The sequence below is a fragment of the Bos indicus x Bos taurus genome, chromosome 9 (genome assembly GCF_003369695.1).
Source record: "Bos indicus x Bos taurus breed Angus x Brahman F1 hybrid chromosome 9, Bos_hybrid_MaternalHap_v2.0, whole genome shotgun sequence".
In the NCBI taxonomy this organism is placed as follows: domain Eukaryota; kingdom Metazoa; phylum Chordata; class Mammalia; order Artiodactyla; family Bovidae; genus Bos; species Bos indicus x Bos taurus.
This window is the reverse complement of record NC_040084.1, coordinates 32,371,898-32,397,992: the sequence shown is the minus strand read 5'-3', so window position 1 is coordinate 32,397,992 and position 26,095 is coordinate 32,371,898. Positions and strand designations below refer to the sequence as shown.

Here is a 26,095-nt window from a genome sequence, read left to right as displayed (position 1 = left end):
CAGCTTTCATTATTGAAGTTTAACTAGTATACATAAGGTTTAAAGATATTTGAAGCTGTTTTAAAAAAAGAATCTCATAAATTACAAGCAACCTACAGGAAATGAAAGGTCAGCGTTGTTTCCTCCTACTCTTCTCCCAGTAGAACTGAAGAGTTTCTTTCAGCCTTGTATGCAGTCTGCCATGGCATGTCTGTATTTATCCATCCCTTAAGGCAAGACATACTAGTAACCTCTGATTTCATAATCTCGCATAATAAGTAATTATGAGCTATGGTCCTAATTCTTTCCCTACAGCTGAATTTTAAAGGAATTTAGAAACTCATTTTTTTAATATATTTGTAAACAAGAAATGAAGTCAGATGATACTAATATTAGACTTGTTTTCTTGCTAAGTCACTTCAGTCATGTCTGACTCTTTGAGACCCTGTGGACATAGCCCACCAGGCTTCTCAGTCCATGGGATTCTCCAGGCAAGAATACTGAAGTGGGTCACCATGCCCTCCTCCAGGGAATCTTCCCAACCCAGGGATTGAACTGGTGTCTCCTATATCTCCTGCATTGGCAGATGAGTTCTTTATCACTAGAGCCATCTGGGTAGCCCCTAATATTAGACTATTAATATGCTAATCATTTCCACCATTAAAATATATTTCATGTGAAAGGAAGATCCAAGGATGATGACAAATCTGTCATCTGTTCCACAGGGAAATTTAATTTTGCTTAGTTACCTTTTGCTTTTAAGAATGTATCAGGGAAAAATTGCAATAAAACAAGATACGAAGTCAGCCAATAGAACAATTATGTATAGCACTTCCCTGGTGACTCAGATGGTAAAGAATCTGCCTGAAATGCAGGAGACCTGGGTTCAACCCATGAGTCAGGAAGTTCTCCTAGAGAAGGGAATGACAACCCCCTCCAGTATTCTTGCCTGGAGAATTCCATAGACAGAGAAGCCTGGCAGGCTACAGTCCGTGGGGTCACAAAGAGTCAGACATGACTGAGTGACTATCACTTAAGACTTATAAGTACTTAAAACTAATTAAATAATAACAGTCTCCAATTAATAAACCAAAAATAAACCCTAAATTTTGCTTGGACTTCAGACATCATTTTCCCATAGAAATAATATGTTAAGTACTGTGTCTTTTACTGGATCAGCACACAAAAGTATTTTCATCAATGTCAATATAATATTTTTTTTGCAATTATGCTTGTTATGCTTGTTATATGCTTGTTCATAATGAAAAATAATTTTAAAATACAGTTATACAAAGATCCATCTAGTCAAGGCTATGGTTTTTCCTGTGGTCATGTATGGATGTGAGAGTTGGACTGTGAAGAAAGCTGAGCACCGAAGAATTGATGCTTTTGAACTGTGGTGTTGGAGAAGACTCTTGAGAGTCCCCTGGACTGCAAGGAGATCCAACCAGCCCATTCTGAAGGAGATCAGCCCTGGGATTTCTTTGGAAGGAATGATGCTAAAGCTGAAACTCCAGTACTTTGGCCACCTCACGTGAAGAGTTGACTCATTGGAAAAGACTCTGATGCTGGGAGGGATTGGGGGCAGGAGGAGAAGGGGATGACAGAGGATGAGATGGCTGGATGGCATCACCGACTCGATGGACATGAGTTTGAGTGAACTCCAGGAGTTGGTGATGGACAAGGAGGCCTGGCGTGCTGCAATTCATGGGGTCACAAAGAGTCAGACACGACTGAATGACTGAACTGAACTGATATACAAATAAACAAATGTATTAAAATATGATTTCATAACTTTTTATTTCCCATGAATATAGTAGAGGTAAAAGCAGGTTTGATTGTACAATAGTGAGGTGGAGGGCAATTTTGAGGTATTTTTGAGATAGACTTTTCGGTACTTTTAAGTTTAGAGATTGATTAGGCAAAGTTCCAGTTGTGCTGTGCTTGGTCACTCAGCTGTGTCTGACTCTGTGACCCCATGGACTGTAGCCCGCCAGGCTGCTCTGTCTAAGGGGATTCTCCAGGCAAGAACACTGGAGGGGGCTGCCATAAAGTACCGCTTAGTCTCTCCTCTCTCCTGGCACTGATGTGTCTGTCTCCAGTACTGTTCTCCCAGGTAAGGGCTACGATTTTTACAGTCTCTCGGTGGGGTCACAAGTGGAACAAAAACAGAGAAAGAGTGGGAGGTGACAGAGAAGAAAATAGAAGTAGAAAAGGGAGAAAAAGAAAATAATAGAGGGAGAGAGAGAGAGAGGAGAGAAAGTTCTAGTAGTAAAGGAAATTTAAAAAACAAAGCAAAACAGTTGACAAGAGACTTCCCTGGTGGTTCAGTGGCTAGGACTCTGTGCTCCCAAAGTAGAGGGCCCCATTTCCATCCTTAGGGGACTAGATCCTGCATGCCACAACTAAAACCCGGACAACCAAATAAATATTTAAAAGCAAATAAATATTAATAGTTTAAAACAAATAGAAACACTTGACAAAAGCTAGAAAAGTGAGAGAGAAAACTAGGTGGGCTAAAGATGATAAAGAGATTCCTTACATAGGAATCAACCAACCGGAGACTTGAAATACGCACAGATAGAGCTTGGAAGGGGTATGACCTCTTGAAAGGGAAGAAAATTGAAAGAGGGAAAAGTTTTAACTCAACCGGTTCTGAAGCAGGGCACTGGTGACTAGAAAGCTGGCCAGCTTGGTGTTGCCTGGAGCAAGGGTGGGCAGGGAAAACCTCAGATCAGGCCAAGGTCTTTGAAGACCAAGGGTCCATACAATCTGAAGACCTATGTCCTAAATTTAGAAATATCCACATGTTTTTAGAAACAACTTGATTGAGGTATAATTTACATGCCTTCAAATTCACCTGTTTCAAGCATGCAATTCAATGATTTCCAGCAAATTTATCATTTTGGCACAACCATGACTGCCATACTGTTTTAGAACATTTCCATCATTCCAATATGACCCTCCCACTCCTTTACAGTTAATCTCTGTTTCCACTCCCGGCCCCAGGCAATCACTAATCTGTTTATGTATAGATCTGCCTTTTCTGGACATTTCATATAAGTAGAATCATGCAGTATGTGGCCTTCTGTGTCTGGAGTCTTTCACTTAGCATGATGATTTTGATGTTCATGTTGGAATGTGTATCAAGATCTCTTTTTATGCTAAATAGTTTTCCATTGTATAAGCACATTTTGTTTTTCCACTCACTGGTTCATGGACATTGGAGTTGTTTCTACTTTTTGGCTATTATCAATAATGCTGCTTAGAATATTTTGCCTGCAAGTCTTTATGTGGACACCTATTGTGTTTTAAGCAAATATGACTGAGAGATTAACTTGTTTATGGAAAATACAAATTCTCGGGTGTGTTATGTTCCAGGGAACATAATTGCCTGGAAACACTCCATGCAGCACATAGAGTGGACTTTTAAAAACCAAATTAGATCACATCCCTTCTCTAATTACCATTTTTTCAGTGGCTTCCCATCTCATTAAGAGTGAAGCCTGACCTCCTTGCCAGAGTCCACGGGACTCTGCCTGACCTGCCTCCAGCCGACCTGTTTCACTTCATCACTTGCTATTTTTGTCTCACTCTCAACTTCATGAAACACAAACACTTATGCCTCTCTCAGGGCTCCTACATCAACTATTCCCTTTGCCTAGCATATTGGAGGGACTGATGCTGAAGCTGAAGCTCTAATATTTTGGCCACCTGATGCAAAGAGCTGACTCTTTGGAAAAGACTCTGATGCTGGGAAAGATTGAAGGCAAAAGGACAAGAGGGTGGCAGAGGATGAGATGGTTAGATAGCATCACCAACTCAATGGACATGAATTTAAGCAAACCCTGGGAGATAGTAGAGGACAGAGGAGCCCGGCATGCTCCAGTCCATGAGGTCTCAAAGAGGCAGGCAGGACTTTATGACTCAGCAATTGCCCAGCATGTTCTTCCCTGACTTTCATTTGGCTCTTTCCTTCTCATTCAGGTCTTTTCTCAGACATCATTTACGTAGAGAAGCCTTCCACGTACCTACCTAAAATAGCAGCCATGCTTCTCTCGCTATTAGCTTGCTGCTGCTGCTGCTGCTGCTAAGTCGTTTCAGTCGTGTCTGACTCTGTGTGACTCTGGTTCATTTCCACAAGCCCCTGTGACTAAGAACCCTGAAATCACCTTACTCACTGTTTTTTGACTGCCTCCCAACCAGAATGCAAGCTCAACAAGGCAGATACTTTGTTTATCTTATTCTTTGATGTATCTCCAGCACCTAGCATGTGGTAAATATTCATTAAATTAATTGAATTAATGTATAAATAAAAAGCAGAAATCAGCCCTCTTTCTTAAAACAATTGTATATTTTATCTCTATGATCTCTTCGTTAGATGATTCTGTGAATTCAGTTTGTGAATTTCTAAGCCAATGGCCCTGGTGGCTCAGAGGTTAAAGCGTCTGCCTCCAATGTGGGAGACCTGGATTCGATACCTGGGTCGGGAAGATCCCCTGGAGAAGGAAATGGTAGCCCACTCCAGTATTCTTGCCTGGAGAATCCCATGGATGGAGAAGCCTGGTAGGCTACAGTCCATGGGGTCGCAAAGAGTCGGACACGACTGAGCGACTTCACCTTCACCTTCAAGCCAATGGCCCAACGGTCAAATTCTGGCAAACAATGTACCATAACTGGCCTTCACATATGTTTTTTTATGCAACAAATACCTTGGAACCTTATTCTCATTTCTTTGGTCCACCTCTGTTTCATCTGCTGAGAGCTCAGGTTTAACTCCTGTTGACAAGGTCCCAACTCAAGCAGGTACAGAATTATTCTGCTTTCTGCCTTGAGCCTCTCCCATACCCTGGGCTTATGTATCAACATAACCCTGAGGGGAGCTTTGTTAGTGCTGCCCAGGGAGACATCAGCCATCAACCAATGTGGGAGCCAGGCTTCATCTTCTCTTCCCTCAGATGGAAAATTCTTGAAAAAATTCACACTTTGCAAAAGTTGCAGCCAAACTGAGTCCCTGTGCCTACAACAGAGATTTGGATAACACCCCCTTGTGTTGACTTTTCTACTCCTCTGGTCCCATTCTCCTTGCTCCTTTACTCTTATTCCCTGGAATCACCTCCTTAACACATGCCCTGCAGCCAAGTCTTTGTCTCATCCTCTGCTTTAAGTGGAAGCCAAATTAGCTCTATAACTTACATAGCTTTTTCTTTTAAATTATGAATTGATTGTCCAGATTTAAGGTTCAAAATATTTCACATTAAATTCTGGGTTTTCACAGAAGGGAAAGAGACACGTGTACCCCAATGTTCATCGCAGCACTGTTTATAATAGCCAGGACATGGAAGCAACCTAGATGTCCACCAGCAGATGAATGGATAAGAAAGCTGTGGTACATATACACAATGGAGTATTACTCAGCCATTAAAAAGAATACATTTGAATCAGTTTTAATGAGGTGGATGAAACTGGAGCCTATTATACAGAGTGAAGTAAGCCAGAAGGAAAAACACCAATACAGTATACTAACGCATATATATGGAATTTAGAAAGATGGTAACGATAACCCTGTATACGAGACAGCAAAAGAGACACTGATGTATAGAACAGTTTTATGGACTCTGTGGGAGAGGGAGAGGGTGGGAAGATTTGGGAAAATGGCATTGAAACATGTGAAACGTCATGTATGAAACGAGATGCCAGTCCAGGTTCAATGCACGATGCTGGGTGCTTGGGGCTGGTGCACTGGGACGACCCAGAGGGATGGTGTGGAGAGGGAGGAGGGAGGAGGGTTCAGGATGGGGAACACATGTATACTAATTAAATAATTTTCTATTAAAGAAAAAAAATAAAAAAAAAATAAAAAAATAAAATATGGAATAAAAAAAAAAAAAAAATTCTGGGTTTTCAACTTCGAACACTGCATATAGCATAATATGCAGCATGTAACCTCACATACAATAATTTTTATGGTTTTCGTTTGATGAGAAAAATTATAGTTCATATGGACATTAGCTTATTTTGAAATCTTCAAACTTTCAACTGTTAATAGGTTATTTCCGCTGTTCTGTGAGGAAAATGGTCTCAGAACTGTGATTCCATTAGGAATGAGAGGAGGTAGGGGGTTCTTTCCATTATAGAATGTAGCAGAATAATTTTAAGGAGTGTTTGGCTGCATTAGATTTCCTGTGGGATAGGAAACCAAGAAATTAATGGCTATGGGACTAAAATAGACAGTGATCAGTGCCTGTGAATAGAGCTGCTTCAGTACTAAACCAACTCAGCCTTACTGTTTGTAGGGTAAGATGACTGTACCATATGACTACCAAAAGAATTCTTTGTTTTGATTTCGATGCTCCATAAGTAAAACTCATTCATTCAAGCATGTAGTAATAAAGCAAGACTAATTGCAATAGTGATACATTCTTCTTGCCTTGCGCACCATTATTTTGCTTTTAAGAATACATCCTTTATCTTTCCACCCTCAGTAGAGTCAATTATTTGTGGTTCTTATCTCAGGTATAGTTTTACATCCTAGTCCCTCTCTTCTGATTTGCCCAGTTCACTTAAAAGCATCTTGTATGTCTGCATCAATCCTGGCATTTTGTCTTATATGGGGTTTAGGCTTGTCTAGTACCCTGGAGACTTCTTCAGTTCAGTTCAGTTCAGTCGCTCAGTCATGTCCGACTCTTTGCGACCCCATGAATCGCAGCACACCAGGCCTCCCTGTCCATCACCAACTCCTGGAGTTCACTCAGACTCACGTCCATCGAGTCAGTGATGCCATCCAGCCATCTCATCCTCTGTCATCCCCTTCTCCTCCTGCCCCCAACCCCTCCCAGCATCAGAGTCTTTTCCAATGAGTCAACTCTTCGCATGAGGTGGCCAAAGTACTGGAGTTTCAGCTTCAGCATCATTCCTTCCAAAGAACACCCAGGGCTGATCTCCTTCAGAATGGACTGGTTGGATCTCCTTGGAGTGCAAGGGACTCTCAAGAGTCTTCTCCAACACCACAGTTCAAAAGCATCAATTCTTTGGCGCTCAGCGTTCTTCACAGTCCAACTCTCACATCCATACATGACCACAGGAAAAACCATAGCCTTGACTAGACGGACCTTTGTTGGCAAAGTAATGTCTCTGCTTTTGAAGGAGACTTCTTCCCCCAACACCTTTGGGGATACAGTGTCTCAGGTTGCTTATGACTGAACCAGTTTTGTAATTAATTATTGCTAATTCTTCAGTATTCAGCCTGCATGGAAGGCACTGCCTTTATTTTTACATTTCCCAACTGTATATTTAGTTTCCATTGGGTCCATTATTAATACATTTTTTAAAAATTCCCATCCTTTCCAAAAGGACGCTGCTGGTAGGTGAAGGAACATTTGTCTTTGCTAACTTTTAATAATATCAAAAAGTTAAACTTACAAAGAAACACTTAATCACAAGAACAGTATTAAGTGTAGCAAAAATACATTTTTTTTTTTTCTTTTGGACCAAAGCTCACAGACGATTTTATACAGAAGACCTATATTAGCCAGCATCAATGGAAACAGTGAGAGACTTTATATTTTGGGGCTCCAAAATCACTGCAGATGGTGACTGCAGCCATGAAATTAAAAGATACTTCCTCCTTGGAAGAAAAGTTATGACCAACCTAGATAGCATATTAAAAAGCAGAGACATTACTTTGCCAACAAAGGTCCGTCTAGTCAAAGCTATGGTTTTTCCAGTGGTCATGTATGGATATGAGAGTTGGACTGTAAAGAAAGCTGAGCACCGAAGAATTGATGCTTTTGAACTGTGGTGTTGGAGAAGACTCTTGAGAGTCCCTTGGACTGCAAGGAGATTCAACCAGTCCATCCTAAAGGAAATCAACTCTGAATATTCATTGGAAGGACTGATGCTGAAGCTGAAACTCCAATACTTTGGCCACCCGATGGGAAGGACTGACTCATTGCAAAAGACCCTGATGCTGGGAAAGAGTGAAGGTGGGAGGAGAATGGAACGACAGAGGATGAGATGATTGGATGGCATCACCGACTCGATGGACATGAGTATGAGTAAACTCCGGGAGTTGGTGATGGACAGGGAGGCCTGGCGTGCTGCAGTCCACGGGGTTGCAAAGAGTCGGACACGACTGAGCAACTGAACTGAACTGAACTGATATCAGCCAGGGAGCCTCATAACAAACAATAGAAATGGACTTTGCCTGGTGTGGGTAGAAAAGGGATTATTTAAAGGATATTGGTTAGTTCAGAGATTGTCCAGGGGAGCAGTCAAGTTCAGAAGCCATGCGGTCCGGGGTATGACCAAAATCATATCACAAAACTATTCCTGTGAGGACACAGCTGCTGCTGCCACTTAGTATCAGAAATCACAGCTTGCACGGTTGACAGTGTTGGCACTTGACATCGGATGCTACTACAGATGCAGCTGGCCTTAGAAACCAGATGTTGCTGCTACGACCACTACAAGCAGAAATGCTCCCCCTGTCTTATTTGTAAGACTAGCTCCCAATTCAAAGTGAGGTGGAAGAAGAGATCGCCTCTTATTTTTCTTTTTAATAGATAAACTCACACAGAACTAACCCCACAGCAGACTTCCTTCAAAGTCTCATTGGCCAAAATTGGGTCACATGGTCCTTTTCAAGCCAACCACTCATAAAGAAAATAGAATAACCATAGTGGGCTAGATTAATTGATTCACCTGTTGGGGAAGACCAGTATTTCTTGAAGTATAAAGTCACAGGAGGAGCATGGGTACCTGTACAAAACTGAAGAAGTCTTGTTCTCAAGAAAGAACAGCTATCGGTTGACAAACAATGTGGTGGACATTTCCATGGAACCTTAATGTCTTCACAATATAGGCCCATTTTATGAGACCCATCCACATGCTTCTTCCCAAGCTTCTTTGTCACCTATTCTCTTGTCTTATTCTTTTCATGTCTATAGCAATCTGACCAATGTATTTGTTACTGTACATCAGCTGATCTCTCCAGGATAAAACAAAGATGTTATACCACTTAAAGTTCTACCTACTGTGAGAATTTTTCACCTTCCAGTAAGTGGGACTGAGTGGCTTTCAGCAATCCATTTGAAGCTGGGGCCAGCTTATTATGCAAAGCCATCTGTAAGTTCCATTTTCGTTTTCGTTTTTTTTTCAGTTAGCTGATACTGGAGAAGTGTTCCTGGTGTTGCAAGTCTGGTTGGTGGAGAAGGGGAATGTGGCGTGGGTAGGCATAGTAAGAAGTCACCAGCCTTTGAAACTTGAGCTTTCAGGACCTGCTCAGATGCACTCATCTATATACTGTTTCCACTTGGATATGCTTGACTTTATAGCTGGGTAGATCAGATAACACCCAGTGCATGATGAGCAGCTTATATTTCGTAGTCACCTGGTTTCTATCAGGACCCAGTGGCCAGCCAAGTTCTCCTCCTCCAAAAGAAGAATGGACCTTGCTGAAGAAGGCATAGCTTTGTTCTAAATCCTTGACATTTCTACTGTGAATCTTGTACTGTTGTAACCTTTCCACACCACAGACTTCATGTGATTTTTGACCATCACTGATCTCACTGGGTCCTAATAGGCCATATGGAAAAGCCACAGCCTGGACCAACTGGAGAGTCTTCCTCTGGACCCCGCTTGAAGCTGTCAGCCTCTCAAGTCACTCAGGAAGGAGCTGAAGGGCACACAAAACACCACGTCTCTTGCTTCTAAAATCCAAAGAGCACCAGAAATCATAGTACTTTTTTCTAGAGGTAGGAAACAAATTGTCCTTGACATTAGACAGGATAAACTTCACAGGCCACACAGCACAGATACTGAGCCATCACTGCTTTAGAATAGAGTTTATTTCCTACTTTCTGGCATGCAGTTTCAGTCTAAAATACCAGCCACTTCCTGCTCTCTGGAGCTCATCAGCATATTATTGCTGATTTGGCTGAGGATGGTGAGACAACTTAGTTCTTATAGACTAACTCATGGCACAGAGAATAGAGAGTTAAAATAACTTGGAGTTGAAAATCTGTTTCTGTCATCTGAGGTGAAATCAAACTACTTATAATGTTCTCTGTTGGAACAGAGAGAACGGAGCATCCAGATAAAAGCTGCAGTCATAGTGTGTGTAGATTTGCTGCAATAAAGCAACTGGATTTGGAAGATTACTGTATTTGGAATTCCCACTTGACTTAGCCTACACTAATCCTCTGTGATTTTCAAGACTCATCCATCTTTTGCACTGGCCAAAAGTGCAGATGGATAGGAAATACCATGGCCTCATCTCTGTGATTTCCCCAGGGATGCACTTTAAAAAATATTACAGTAATTTTTTACTCAACATGTCAAGTTGTAGGAATTCTGCCACTTTCTGAGGTCATCTGTCTTAATAATATACCCAGAAACTGGGGAAGTAAACATGGCAGGGACTCAGGGTCCTATTGGGATGCATGTTAGTAGTGTTCAGGGCACGGGACCACTCTAGATACTTTAAGTAGAAAGAGTTTTAAGACAGGGAATTAGGTGCTCACAAAAATCACTGGAAAGTCTGGAAACACAAGTGTCAGAAGGCTGACACCAGAACTGCTGCTGCTACTGCTACTGCTAAGTCACTTCAGCCGTGTCTGACTCTGTGCGACCCCAGAGACGGCAGCCCACCAGTCTCCCCCGTCCCTGGGATTCTCCAGGCAAGAACACTGGAGTGGGTTGCCATTTCCTTCTCCAATGCATGAAAGTGAAAAGTGAAAGTGAAGTCGCTCAGTTGTGTCTGACTCTTAGTGACCCCAGGGACTGCAGCCCACCAGGCTCCTCCATCCATGGGATTTTCCAGGCAAGAGTACTGGAGTGGGGTGCCGTTGCCTTCTCCAGACACCAGAACTACTGAGTTCAAAGACACATCAGAGCCACAACCGCTAATACTGGAGTGAAAGTGAAAGAAAGTGAAGTCGCTCAGTCGTGCCCAACTCTTTGCGGCCCCATGGACTGTAGGCTCCTCTGTCCATGGGATTTTCCAGGCAAAAACACTGGAGTGGGTTGCCATTTCCTTCTCCAGGGGATCTTCCCAACCCAGGGATCAAACCCGGGTCTCCCACATTGTAGGCAGACGCCTTACCGTCTGAGCCACCAGGGAAGTCTCAATACTGCAGAATTTCCCATTATACAGATGAATTACAAACCTAGCTGTCTGCCATCCGTTATGATCGCTGTAACTCTAATGTACATAGAACTCTTGCAGAGATTTTTGAGAAATGCATCATTCTGAATCCTATGTCAATCCTACTGCTGTTATTATGGTCAGCACACCTACCTTGGCTTTAGCAGTTAATTACCACTATTTGCCTTCTTCTATCTTAGCATCCCTATTAATCAGGAGCCCTCTCAACCAAAAAGTATTTCCTTCTTACCCCAGCACATGAATAAGAAAAGCAAACCACTTTTTATATCTATACAGTTCTCAAGCCTCTGGTATAGGACTTATTTTCTAATCATTTCTTCCTTTTCCTAAGCAGGAGGAGAACGTTGAGAATAGATGAGTAGTTCATTTCTAATGAAAATTCTATGTCTTAATATCATTTTCTAGATCCTACTTAGATATATGCCTACTAAATGACTATCTGTTATTTACCTAAATTAAAAAAAAATCAATGCAATATCCATTACAAAGTGAAATAAGTGTGTGTGGAGAAAGTGGGAGTATTTTGTGCTTTACTTTAAGTATACCTCTTGATACACCTCTACTTTCTAAAGCGAGCTGACATTTTCCAAGTGTGGTGGATAAAAAATGATCCAAAATTGTTTATGGCTCCTTTCATCAAGAGGTGGTCTATTTTCCACCCCTTGAATCTGAACTGGCCTTGTGTATTAGTCTCTTAAGGTTACCATAACAAAATACCATAGACTGGTGGCTTAACCAAAAAAAATTCATTTTTTCATAGTTCTGGAGGCTGGAAGTCCAAGATCAAGGCGTTAGCAGAGTTGGTTTCTGGCCACACTTTCACTGTGACATTTTCTCTGTATATGCACTTCCCCAGTCTCTTCCTCTTCTTATAAGAGCACTGGTCCTACTGGATGATCTCCCCACCCTTATGATCTCATTTAACTTTAATTTAAAGGCCCTATCTGCTTTTAAATTACATTAAGTCACATTTGAAGTTAGGGTGTCAACATATGAATTTGGGGGGAATGCAGTTCAGTCCAAAACACCTCGCAACTTGTGTGACAATAGAAAGCTGCAGAAGTGATCATTTGTGACTAATAACAAGGCCTCGCTTCCTCTCACCTCCTTTGGAACCTGAATAACATGTGAAGAAGCCTAAGCCAGCCTGCTGGAGAGGCTTGTGGAGATCTGAGGCACCCCAATCGTTAACTCCACCTAACTGTCCACTAACTGCAATTGCAAGTAATCTAAGTCAGTGCCACATGGAGCAGAGATAAGTTATTGCAGCTGAATCCTGAACAAACTGCTGCCTCAAGAACTGTGCACTAATAAATACTATTATATTAAGCCACTAAATTTTGAGGTGGTTTTTATACAATGACAGATAACTGGTATACCAAACCTTGTCTAATTTTCATTCGTTCTTCATGTTGTGTCCTCTTACTGTCATTTAAGTGAGATTTGGGAAACACATAGACCAAAGAGCATATTATCATTCAACATGCTTAATTAGAAACCACTTGTAATAAGTTCTTGGAGGAGGGCATGGCAATCCACTCCAGTTTTCTTGCCTGGAGAATCCCATGGCCAGAGAAGCCTGGTGGGCTACAGTACATGGGATTGCAAAGAGTCGGACATGACTGATGCTACTTAGGACAATTATATATTATAGATAAGAAAAGTTTTTTTAAAGAGGAATAACTAACACTTAGTCCTATTGTATATATAGACAAAGAGAAATAACATATCAACCAATGTGGTTGTTGATAATATAAGTAAATCCATGCAGCCCTGTAAAACAGGATATGATAACCCTGCACAGGGACTGAGAAAATGCCATTTAAACAAATACCATATACTAACACATATATGAAGAATCTAAAAAAAAAAAAGGGTATAGATAATCTTATTTACAAAGCAGAAATAGAGACACAGACATAGAGAACAAATGTATAGATACCAAGGGGAAAGGAGGAAATGGGATGAATTGGGAGATTGGGGTTGACATATATACATTCTAAAGGAGATCAGTCCTGGGTGTTCTTTGGAAGGAATGATGCTAAAGCTGAAACTCCAGTACTTTGGCCACCTCATGTGAAGAGTTGACTCATTGGAAAAGACTCTGATGCTGGGAGGGATTGGGGGCAGGAGGAGAAGGGGATGACAGAGGATGAGATGGCTGGATGGCATCACCGACTCGATGGACAAGAGTTTGGGTGAACTCTGGGAGTTGGTGATGGACAGGGAGGCCTGCTGCTGCTGCTGCTAAGTCACTTCAGTCGTGTCCGACTCTGTGCGACCCCATAGACAGCAGCCCACCAGGCTCCCCAGTCCCTGGGATTCTCCAGGCAAGAACACTGGAGTGGGTTGCCATTTCTTTCTCCAATGCATAAAAGTGAAAAGTGAAAGTGAAGTTGCTCAGTCGTGTCCGACCCTCAGCGACCCCATGGACTGCAGCCTACCAGGCTCCTCCATCCAGGGAGGCCTGGCCTGCTGCAATTCATAGGGTCGCAAAGAGTCGGACACGACTGAGCGACTGAACTGAACTTAACTGATACTATATAATAAAATAGATAACTAATGAGAACCTACTCTGTAGCACAGGGAACTCTACTCAGTGCTCTGTGGTGACCTAAATGGAAAGGAAATCTAAAAAAGAGGAGATAAAAGTATACAGTGACAGAGGATGAGATGGTTGGATGGCATCACCAACTCAATGGACATGAGTTTGAGCAAACTCCAGGAGATAGTGAAGGACAGGGAAGACCGGCATGCTGCATTTCATGGGGATGCAAAGAGTTGGACATGACTTAGCAACTGAACAACACCAACAAAGTATATGTATGGCTGATTCACTTTGCTGTACAGTAGAAACTAATGCACTATTAGAGGAATCAAAGACAGAATTAGAAGTTTTCTAGCCTGGTTTAAAGTATATATCCAATTCTCTTGGTTGGTTGGTCCTGATGTAGTGGTCCAAAAGCCAAAAAGTTATTTTTGGGTCATTCTACAGAGGATGAGATGGCTGGATGGCATCATTGACTCAATGGATGTGAGTCTGAGTGAACTCTGGGAGTTGGTGATGGACAGGGAGGCCTGGCGTGCTGCGATTCATGGGGTCGCAAAGAGTCGGACACGACTGAGTGACTGAACTGAACTGAACTGAAGGATTCATGAAAGTGAAATTGTTAGTCGCTCAGTCATGTCCAACTCTTTGCCACCCAGTGGACTGTAGCTCTCCAGGCTCTTGTGTCCATGGGAGTCTCCAGACAAGAACACAAGGGAATGGGTCGCCATTCCCATCTGCAGGGGATCTTCCCAACCCAGGGATTGCACCCAGGTCTCCCACATTGCAGGCAGATTCTTTACCATCTGAACTAACACATAAGGATTCATACCTATTATAAAATGTAACAAAAAATATTCCTAGAGCCACCCTACCTCCCAGCTCATATTTCGAATAGAATCAGGCTCAGGTGGTTTGAACTCTGTTCCAGGAACCATGCAGCCAATCCACCCTGGTGTGACCTGTAACACCAGGGAAGAGCCAGATTTTAAGCCAAGAGTTCCCTGCACTGGGGGATTTTATCCTTCCAGTTGCCGGCTGCTTCCACTGCAGATGTTTCTTTACCCTTTGGTTATTTTCACCTTTCTTTCAGATCTCTTTATTCCCAAATGATTTTTATTCATAGTCTTCTGGTGTTTAAGTACCTATCACATCCATTTTCATGCTTTTCCTTTGCTGTGTTATTTTTCATTCTCCTCTAAGCCCTCCCTCGCTGCCACATCTGCTTTCCTCCCTTTCATTTTTTCCACATTCATTTATTCCACGCCATCCCAGCTGCTTTCCTTTGTTCAGTTCAGAACATTGGCCAGAAGCTTCCCTGTTGCTAAGTAACAACCTCACCCCCACACACTCTTTTCCACTCTCAGCTCATTTCTTCTGCTGCTTTTAAAAGTGCATGGGTCAAAGGGGCTCTCAAAGAACATGAAGGTGCTTCGTTCTTCTCTTCATACCCAGGGCATGCACACCCGTCCGCACTGGCCTCCTCTTACTAGATTTTGGCTTCTTGTTTTATCTGTTATCCGTTGGATTCCTGGGTTGGGAAGATCCGCTGGAGAAGAGATAGGTTACCCACTCCAGTATTCTAGGGCTTCCCTTGTGGCTCAGCTGGTAAAGAATCTGCCTGCAATGCGGGAGACCTGGGTTTGATCCTGGGTTGGGAAGATTCCCTGAAGAAGGGAAAGGCTACCCACTCCAGTATCCTGGCCTGGAGAATTCCATGGACTGTATAGTCTGTGGGGGTCACAAAGAGTCAGACACGACTGAGTGACTTTCACTTTCACTTTATCTGTTAATTTGCCCCAGGCTGTGAGATAACATAACACAGCAAAAACCATCCCTTTGAGCTAAGACAATTTATAGATGGGAGAAGGGATATAGTGCCTGCTAAAGGGAGCACAAAATAGAAAATATTTAGACTAAACATGTAACTAAATGTTACATGGCATGGCCTGGGCTCATCAAATCCAGGTTTTAAGAACTTTCCATTAGGGATCAAGATAGCCAGCAAGTCCCTTTTACAGACCTTTATCTTGTTGAGTTTTGAGGAAGTTACCAATGGCATGTTGAGTCTGGTTTGCACAAAATAAAAGATGAAAAGAACACAAGAGCTCATTAGGCAGTTTTTCAAATCTCAGTCCTTTTCCAAACATCAATCTGACATGACATTTGTACCAAGGCATAACTGGAATTGTGTCAGCAGCCCTTCACAGCATGCTCTTAAGACATTCCAAGTCTTCTGGCACATTTTAATACTTTAATGGCAATGGTACCTCCATATGTCCAAACACTAGGACCAAGTAACAGAGATACCAGGACCTTGAAAAAAAATCCTCTTTTCCCCCTTGCAATGCCATAAATAATTTCCCTCCCTGGTGTGAATTCCTTCTCTCTCCTTGTGCATTGATGCAATGCCTGGGAAGCCTTCCCTGATAACCCTGCCCCACGTTGTTGCTCTCGGTCCTTTGCCCACTGTCACCACTGAGCTAACTGGGGGGTATTCGGGGTGCTTTGTCTGTAAGCACCACAGCCTTTCACTCGCTGTGTGTCCTTACTCCTCAGGTACAGCTCTCTGTGAGGGATGAACTCAGAGCCTGTGTGTAATGTATACTTGATCAGTTGCCTTATGTTTAGTCGTAGAACACAGGTACTCTGTCAAGGGAGTTGTTTTCTTAGTTTTATTTTCTAGAGAAGAGAAAGAGCGATCATTTTCTTTGTATTAAAGCCCAAATTTATCAGCACTCAAAGTACCAGCAATGAAACTTATATATTTGCATCACTATCCAGATTTGCAGACTGAGCATTTCAGTAGAGAAAATTTTCAAGAGCCTTGTTTTGGCTTGTTGGTTGATAATCTGAAAGTAGAATCCCCACGAGCCTAAAATCCACTCCAAAATATTCTAAGAATGCCTGACCAGAACTGGAATTGGCAAGCTACTATGATTTTCCTTCTAGAATGAAGCCCCTTTGGGATACTATATCTTCTGAAAGGTTCAGAAAATTTTAATATTATTTTAGTTTTTATTTTAGGGTAATCTCAACTCATGAAATATATATATTTGAACATCCTGGAATTTTTGATTTATATACTGATTAAACAACTGAAAATTACACATAATTTTTACTACTCTTCAATATTCTCTGTTTTAACCCTCTTCTATCCAACTTGAGGTAGCAGTCAACACCACATGTCATATTAATTTCTTTTCTTCACATCTCCACATGTTTAATTCCTTTATCCCCTTCTGCTCCACTTCATCACTGTTATCTATCATCCCACAGTATCTCCTGTGACTGAACACTGGTGCTCTGTCCCCATGTAGAAGGACAGGGGATGGGAAAGGAGAAGAAGGATGTTGAGAGAGTTCACTTTAAAAAATATATATATCATTGTAGTATAGTTGCTTTACGGTGTTGTAAAGTTAGTTTCTGTACAGTTACTGTACAGTTAGTTTCTGCTGTACAGCAAAGCGAATCAGCCACGTGTATACATATATCACCTCTTTTTTGGATTTTCTTCCCATTTACGTCACCACAGAGCACGGAGTAGAGTTCCCTGTGCTCTACGGTAGGTTCTCACTAGTTGTCTATTTTGTACACGGTTAGTGTATATATGTCAATCTCAACCTTCCAGTTCATCCCACCAGCCTGCCTTCCCCCTTGGCGTCCATACATTTGTTCTTTACACCTGTGTCTCTGTTTTCGCTTTGCAAGTAAGATGATTTGTGCCAGTTTTCCAGATTCCATATATATGTGTTAATATACGATATTTGTTTTTCTCTTTCTGACTTCCTTCACTCTGTATGAGTCTCTAGGTCCATTCCTTGTCTCTGTAAATGACACAATTTCATTCCTTTTTATAGTTGAGTAATACCTCATATCTTTTAATTCCTCATTCTCTTTATTTTAATAAGGAAACACCATAAGACATAAAACTACTCCTTTTCATTAAACTTGATTTTTAATTACGACAAACAATACTCCGATAAGATGCATTGCGTATATTTTTGTGTACATATCTTGCAGGAGATGCGGGTTTGATTCCTGGTTCAGGGAGCTCCCCTGGAGAAGGGAATGGATACTCCAGTACTCTTGCCTGGGGAACCCCATGGACAGAGAAGTCTGGAGAACTATGGTCCGTGTGGCCACAGAGAGTCGGATGTGACTGGGTGGCTAAGCACACACGCACGAGGTGTTTCCAAGGACACAGACCTAGAATTGGAATTTCAGGGGGAAAGGGCTTTATATTGTTGTTTTATATATCTTGAAATAAATATAAACTTTTATGTGTCGAGATGGACAAAGTATATAAAAAGTTAATTCACAAAACAGCAATAAATGACCAACAAACACATTAAAGATACTCAAACTTTTACTAGCAGGAAAAGAAAAATTAAACAATGGGATATTACTTTATAGCTATTGAACTGTCAAACATTAAAAAACAATAAAACCTATTACTGAGGGCAATACGGGAGTAAATTGCCTTAGCTTTTCTTGGAAAGCAATCTAGCAACATCTATTAAAACTAAAATTATATATAGAGTTAGACCAACAAACTCATTCTTAGAATCCAACCCATAAAAAGAAAAGACCAAAAGGTTAGAATATATAAACAAAGATGCTTTGGGCAATATTCATTTTTTTCTACAAATACTTGCCAAGTGCTATGTTGCCATCACTTCAGAAATGAATAAGACACAGGCCCTGCCCTCAAGGTATTCATAGCCAAGACAGCTAAGTACCCAAGCAGTTGGAGTTCACAAGAGAGGTGCTGAGGAAGCAATTCAGGCCTGAGATGGAGGGCTGCAAAAACTTCACTGAAAAGTGCACTCACATAACTTGGTAAAATATAGCCTGTTCCTAAGGCCTTGGATTAAGTTGCATGATCCAGGAGAGCTGAAAAGGATAAAGATAACTGGACATGGGGAAACATAACCCTAAATTGGACGTGAAACAAAAGTCACAGGTAATCTAATTTTTCTAATGGCAGGGGAGACAGAATATGAGGTACACAATGGAAAAAGGACTTCCTTGTTGTGATAGAATCAAAAGAGTCTATGATTAAATGGTAGCCAGAAACATTGTATTGTTCTATGCCTGGTACAGAGTACACTCTTGAAAGGTATTTGTTGACCCAACAAAGATGGGAAGAGAATGTAAAAATGTTTAGCTCAGTGGTGATCATTTTGGAATGTACAGAATATCGAATCTATGTTGTATATTAGAAAGTAAGATGATGTTGTGAGTCAGTTATACTTCAAAACCAAACAAACAAACTCAAAGAAAAAGAGACCAGATTGGTGATTACCAGAGTTGGGGGGAAAGGAGGAAGGGGATGGGAAATTGGATGAAGGTGGTCAAAGGGTACAACCTCCAGCTATAAGATAAGTAAGTACTAGAGATGCAATGTGCCACATGGTAAATATAATTAACACTGCTGAAAGATATATACAAAAGTCCTGAAGAGAGTAAATCCTGAGTTCTCATCATAAGGATTTTTTTTCTTTTATTGAATCTGTATGAGATAACTGATGTTCACTAAATTTGTGATTATCATTTCATGATGTATGTAGATCAAATCATCATGTTGTATACCTAAAACTCATACAGTGCTGTGTGTCAATTATATCTCAATAAAACTGGAAGAAAAAAGTGAGATATTAGAGTAAGTGTTTAAAATGAAAATGTAATTATTTTACCCTCTTTAATTTAACAAATATACATAAAAGGGTTTAGCTCGGGGCTTCCCTTGGTGGCTCAGTGGTAAAGAATCCACTGCCAATGCAGGAGACAGTGGGTTTGATCCCTGATCTGGGAGGATCCCACATGTGGCAGAGTAACTAAGCCTGCGCACCTCAGCTACTCAGCCTGTGCACTAGAGCCTGGAAGCCACCACTGAAGTCTGTGCACCCTACAGTCCATGCTCCAGAACAAGGGCAGCCTCTCCAATGAGAAGCCCATCACCCCAACTGGAGAGTAGCTCCCCGCTCATCACAACCAGAGAAAAGCCCTCACAGCAACGAAGACCCAGCACAGCCAAAAATAAAAATAAATGAATACATAAGAGGGTTAAAGAGATCAAAGTCAACTGAACTGAACTGAAAAATGTTTAGCTCAGATAAACTTAGATTTAGTCAATGATTTCACCTATTTATTAATCAGACTTTTCCTTAAATAGATTTTCCTTCTTCTCTCTCTCCCTTCCTCCTCTCTTTCCTTCCATCCTTCCATTCTTTCACCATTTTTCAGAAGGAAAGACTCCAGCCAAATTGAAATTCTAAATCCTGTTAACCTCAGTTTGACCCTGTTATTTCACCATCTAACAATGAGATAAAATCATCAGCTCTTAAATCACGAAACTTCAATGCCAAAACCATGTTGAGCAATTTCTAAAGGATAAGTTTTTTTTCCATAGGAAAAGAACATCTAACATGAGGAACGAACAATCTAGACAGACAGTTCATTAGAAGCTCATTATGACAACCAAGATAATGCCAGTCACGACTTCAAGAAGGAGCCTCCAGACTGTGGAGAAATAGAAGCAACACATCCAGAAAGCAGGTACATTTTCTCCCTCATGACTGTCATTAAAGGAAAAGACACGTACATGGATTCAGCTGGAAAGCCAGGACCTCCATGGAATCATGCAAACATTTCCAGGATCCAAGTCCTGCTTGGCAAGGCTCCCATATCAACAGTGAAACAACTGCATAGCAACCCACATATGCCCATCTCTCACCCTTACTGCTTGTCTAGGGAAAACACCCCTACTATTCGCTGTCTGCTCCATAAATTTTGTCAAACAGGAGTCGAGTCTATACGCCAAGTTGAGAGCGACACAGGCTGGCATTTCCCAGCACATGCTGTTCACCACGTGGGTTTCTGGAGCACTGCCTCTCGGCTTCAGAAGCACTAGAGTCCCCCTCTCCTCCCCCATTTCCTCTCACAAAGACAACACACAATAACCCTTAGCACATGTGTATGTGTGTGTGTGAGAGAGAGTTCCCAACTGGCCAAGTACCTTTGGATCTGGTGACCTGTGTTATGAATATCAGGAAAGAGCTTCCAGTTTTATTTATTTTTTTTTGCATTCTCAGGAGTACACAGAGTCCACAGTAAGAGCAGAATAACAGCCTCTAAAACAAAGAAAACCCACTCTAAATGTGGCTCTGCTAGACCCATTCACCATCTGTTTATTCCTCTGCTTATATCAGGGACTCCAGGAAAGGCACCAACATGCAAACCCAGACCAGAGTACTTTTCCTCTTTCCAAGAGGGTGTTTCCTTGAACTTTCCCATCTGCCTCTGGGTAAGATGTAGAAAATATTACTTATAAAATAAGACTAGCAAATGACTCACAGTGAGTAAAAATAAATCAGGGTGCAATTTGCCATCTCGAAGAGAAATAAGGTAAAACGCTCCACAATTGGAGATGCAACTCACTTTTTCAAACCTCCTCAAGGAACCTCTTCAAACGGTAGACAGGAAATGGGTATGTGCAGGGGTTCAGTTCTGCTCAAGAACACTCAAGTGACAGCCTCATCATACATATTCATGAGCGGCAACCTGAGCTCCGGTGTGAAACCACAGCGCAACCGTGCTTCCTGCACACACTTCACAGCCCACACTGCCAGGAAACGCTGTAACGCGGGAGAGACCAAGGGCCTTGGTTTCTAACACGGTTCAGAATGACAAGTGTTCATTGCCGCCTTAACCCACACATTTGACTGAATTTTCTTCGTCTCCTTATGACAGCTCAAGAAGTATCCATCTGCCAGGATGCATTTTAGAGCCCTCATTGTGCAAATGTGAATTTCAAGGCTTTGTCTAATAAGCAAAAAGGAATAAGGTTATTTATTTTCAGTAGAGCCTTGGGCATTTATTATTAATACTCTAATGGAGAAATAGGTCAGTAGAGCATACACAGGAAGGTAATTATCCTCCACACACTGCTGCTTTTCTCAACAGATTTTCTACAGCAAAATACCCAACAGTCAGCTTCACCTGGCAGAAAATATGAACCAAGGGCTTTGTTCCAGTGAAGTTTGGAGAGGCATATACTGGATTTTTCATTCAGTCAACAAACAGCAATTGAGAGTTAATGAACACTGTTCTAAACACGTGGAAAACTGCAATGAACAAATGAGATAAAAGTTCTTCCATCATGAAGCTGTGACAGTTTATTGCCATGTTCTAGAGAGAAAGAACATCTTGCTGTGTCCCTGTCATAGAAGATTCTGGAACTTTTAGTTCAATGTCTTTCAAATGCCATTGATGACCCTGTGGATGAAGAGGTTAGTATATGTGTCCATGTGTGCTGTGTGAAAGAGAGAAGAAAAGAAACAAGAAAAGAGACCAACACTGAAACACAGAATAAACCAAGACAGAACTATTTTCTTTTTAAGTAATAGGTTTACTTTTATGATCTAGTGAAAACATAAAAGACAGTAATACTGAGAAACAAAAAGAGACACAAAGGGACACTGGAACAGATGGGGGGACCTGCTCTTCTTTGTGTTTTGAAGACACAAAATATCAACGCTCCCTGACAATCTAGAAATCTGACATCAGATCCCCCAAACTTCATAATGATGTTTTGAACTAGATAAGCTGATTCTCAAGTAAGAGGAAAAATCTGGGTTGCGGGGAATGGTAAGCCCTATAAAATAGTGAAATACAAAGCTTCAATAACTAAGACTACAGTACTAATTTATAAGTACACAGACAGAACAATGGAACTGAAAGAATGCCCAGAAAGAGTTCCAAATGCATATGGGAAGGCAGTGTCTAATCAACACGGCTCATTCCTCAGGGCTCTGCCTGCCTCACCACCGTTGTCAGCCACACTGCTGGTCCTGTGCCTCTTTCTCATTAGTAAGAGGCCCAGTGCTAACCAGAAGCCCCTGGCACAGAACGGCTCAGGATTAGGAAAGAGTGCAGGATTTAGATGGTAAGAAGCCGAGTAACCATTCTGTTCTACCGCTTGTGGTTTGATGAACTTGAATTTGGAACTTAAGTGCACTGGGCTTTGGTTTCATTGTCAATAATGCGAAAAATAACAAAATCTATATCAAAGAATCATTGTGAGGGTAAAATAAACTGATACATATGAATCTACCTAACAAATTCTGGTACTGAAAAAAATGAAAATATCCTAGTTGAATAGCTTAGTAGGCACCTTAACTCTGGGTTGATTGTTTAACAACTTGTCTGTCTGTGGACAGAAATTGCTTTCTAAAAATCTCAAATCTCTCTTTGCTACACAACATTAAATAAATCAGTTTTGAATAAAGAAAGAATTATCTTTAGACTCAATGATTTCCTTACAGAAAAAATTCTTTACAAAGGAGATATATTTTTCAATGGGTCAATTCACTCCAGTCAAAGAAATTTCGTTACATAGCACATGCAAGGACAATTTGATTTCAAAGTTTGCAAGGAAAGGATGGAATTTTCCAAAATGTTCCTTTACTAAGATGGGACTAGTGGAAACCTGTCTTGTGTGTAGGGGCTGCCCAACGCCCAGTCCCTTTACACAAGAAGCTTGAACAATTTATGTAGAAGGTAGAAATACAAACACAATGGCACATAAAATTTTAATTCAGCTTTTCATTGTATTGTGTATCGGTGCTAAGTGATAAGAAGATAATGAAGAAAGTTGTGGGGATGAAAACATGGAAACCACGTATTCTCTAGTCTTGAACACTGTTTGAAAGGGACCAAGTGGCATCCCTTGGTGGGAAGTGCCAGGCTGAACGGTCTATGGGTCCATCAGAGGTGGACGGGGTTGAAGGGAAGGACAGTAAGGGGTCTGATGAGCACAGTAAGGGCCTTTTAAGACAGTACGTTGAGTCCTGAGGTGATAGAACACTTGCGGCAGAACTGTAATGTAATTTGGTCAGGCAAATGATGAAACTGCTTGTTTCTGGACAGGATGGTGTGTATAAGAAAGGAACTAAAAGTGGGAGATTAAAAACTATTCCCCACGTCTAGATGCAATGCTTCAGTCCAACCTAGCCTGTGCCTGTGGGAATGGAGACAGCGTATGGCTTCAAGAAGCCCTGCAGAGCAAGGATGCTTAGAATTGGTGATTGCCTGGATAAAATGATAGAAAGGGAAAAATTTGACCAAGTTAGGAACATAGAAGGCTGGCAGGAGAATGGAGCCACTGACAATACTGGGGAGCTTCTGATCTGATGAAGGCTCTTAAGGAGAACAGGGAGGGAAATAAGCTGATTTTAACTGTGTTAAGTGTAGGTGGCATTCAACCAACAAGTGACCTGAATCAGAAAAAGAAGTCAAAACTCTAAATATAAAAATTTCAGAATTCTTAGCAGAAGAATATTGTGCTGTTTTTTCATCATGAGGCTAAATGTTTTGTTCCCTATTATACATGCACAAAAAGTCATGACTATCGCTGACCTATATCTTGTCTAAGGAAAATGTATCTGTTACAGATACCAATAAAAGAGTCTTTCCTCCCACTCCCTCCTTGGTAGAAAAAATTGCAGAGGAACATGTTTTTGGCAGTCTCGCTGAGAGAGGAAACAATTCACGCAACATCATCACCTCCACCATCTGTCTTGCTCCCAAGTTCACCAGCTGCTAGATTAACGCATTTCCTATAAGTCATCATTTTGGTCCTCTCTGGGACACTGGTCAATAAGTAGGTGAGATGTTTCTAGGTCACCGTGTGGACTCTGACATGAATGTCAGTGTTGGGGCCAGAGCTGGCTCTGATGGAGATCCAGGCTGTTTACTGTCAGTGTGTGTCACAACATTACATAAGAAAACTGACATCATTATTTCATCATTCATACCTTGTTTTATGATAGCTGGATTGATTATTCTTGCAACTCACCAGGTTTGATTTTGAATAATCTTCAGGTGTTCCCTCACCCCAAGACAAGTTCTCATTTGAGAATTTTTAAAAGAATATATTTGTAAACATTTTAAACAACAGAACTTTACTTATCCTAATGAGAACCTACATAGGAAATAGGTGATTGTTATGAAGGTCTCTCTCATCCCATTTAATATTTCAGCAATTAATGGGAAATATGTCATTCTTTATGAACCTCTGAGGTGTCCATGGAGATGAAAGCAAATCCAAAAGAGAACCTAGCCTCTGCTGAGCACCAGTGGAAGAGTATGGCTGCCCAGTGGGACTGCACGAGTGAACACTATGTGTGATCTGATGTGCTTTTAGATATAGGAGCACACCTCGTAATACACAGAAGCGCAGGCCTTGGGGTCAGACAGACCTGGGTCTGAATCCTGCTGTATCATCAACAGGTTATTAGCCTCAAGACTCTGCTTAAATATCTATGAAATGGATATAACACTGTTCTTGAAATGTTGTTACAGGAGGAAAATGAGGCAATGTGTATGAACAGCTAGAACAGTACCTAATGTATAGTGAGTGCTCAAAAATGGTAGGTAATAATAATAATTAATATGTACTAATAATTGTTATTATAGTAGTGACAACAATAATAATTACCTTACTTTATAGAGTATAATCACCATACTTTATAGAGTAATTAAGAAAGCAGCCTGTTGGTAATAAGTTCACCTTTGTCTAGTTTGACCTGAAATAGCATTTCTAGCTCTCCAGCAGGCAAAGAGTTAAGGAATCAAAATGCCACCCAGGGTATGTTGTTGTTCAGTCGCTCAGTCATGTCCAATTCTTTACCACCCCATGGACTGCAGCACGCCAGACCTCCCTGTCCTTCACCATCTCCCAGAGCTTGCTCAAACTCATGTCTATTGAGTCAGTGATGCCATGCAACCATCTCATCTTCTGTCACCCCTCGTTCTCCTCCTGCCTTCAATCTATCCCAGCATCAGGGTTTTCCCCAATGAGTCAGCTTTTCACATCAGGTGGCCAAAGTATTGGAGCTTCAGCTTCAGCATCAGTCCTTCCAATGAATATTCAGGATTGATTTCCTTTAGGATTGACTGGTTTGATCTCCTTGCAGTCCAAGGGACACTCAAGAGTCTTCTCCAACACCATGGCTCAAAAAGATCAATTCTTCAATGCTTAGTCTTCTTATGGTCCAACTCTTACATCCATACATGACTACTGGTAAAACCATAGCTTTGACTAGATGGACCTTTGTCTCTTCTTTTTAATACACTGTCTAGGTTTGTCATAGTTTTTCTTCCAAGGAGTAAGCGTCTTTTAATTTCATGGCTGCAGTCGCCATCTGCAGTGATTTTGGAGCCCCCCCAAAATAAAGTCTGTCACTGTTTCCTGTTTCTCCAGCTATTTGTCATGAAGTGATGGGACTGGATCTTCATTTTTTGAATGTTGAGTTTTAAGCCAGCTTTTTCACTCTCCTCTTCACCTTCATCAAGAGGCTTTTTAGTTCCTCTTCACTTTCTGCCATAAGAGTGAT

At 41.3% G+C, this 26,095-nt stretch overlaps 2 long non-coding RNA genes across 3 annotated transcripts in view; one reads left to right on the top strand and one right to left on the bottom strand.

The window, feature by feature from the left end:
* The window catches only part of LOC113898196, an 84,517-nt gene that overhangs the window by 22,988 nt on the left and 35,434 nt on the right, over window positions 1-26,095 (bottom strand). Inside the window, exon 1 of one of the 2 annotated variants that reach the window (XR_003512572.1) lies at window positions 21,138-24,467. The exons of the other annotated variant lie outside the window; for it this stretch is intronic. This is a non-coding gene — a long non-coding RNA (uncharacterized LOC113898196). Of the gene's footprint in view, window positions 1-21,137; window positions 24,468-26,095 lie in introns of those variants that run through there. 2 annotated transcript variants of the gene reach the window in all.
* Window positions 1-26,095, top strand: part of LOC113898195 — an 82,266-nt gene that overhangs the window by 38,545 nt on the left and 17,626 nt on the right. The window lies entirely within an intron of this gene.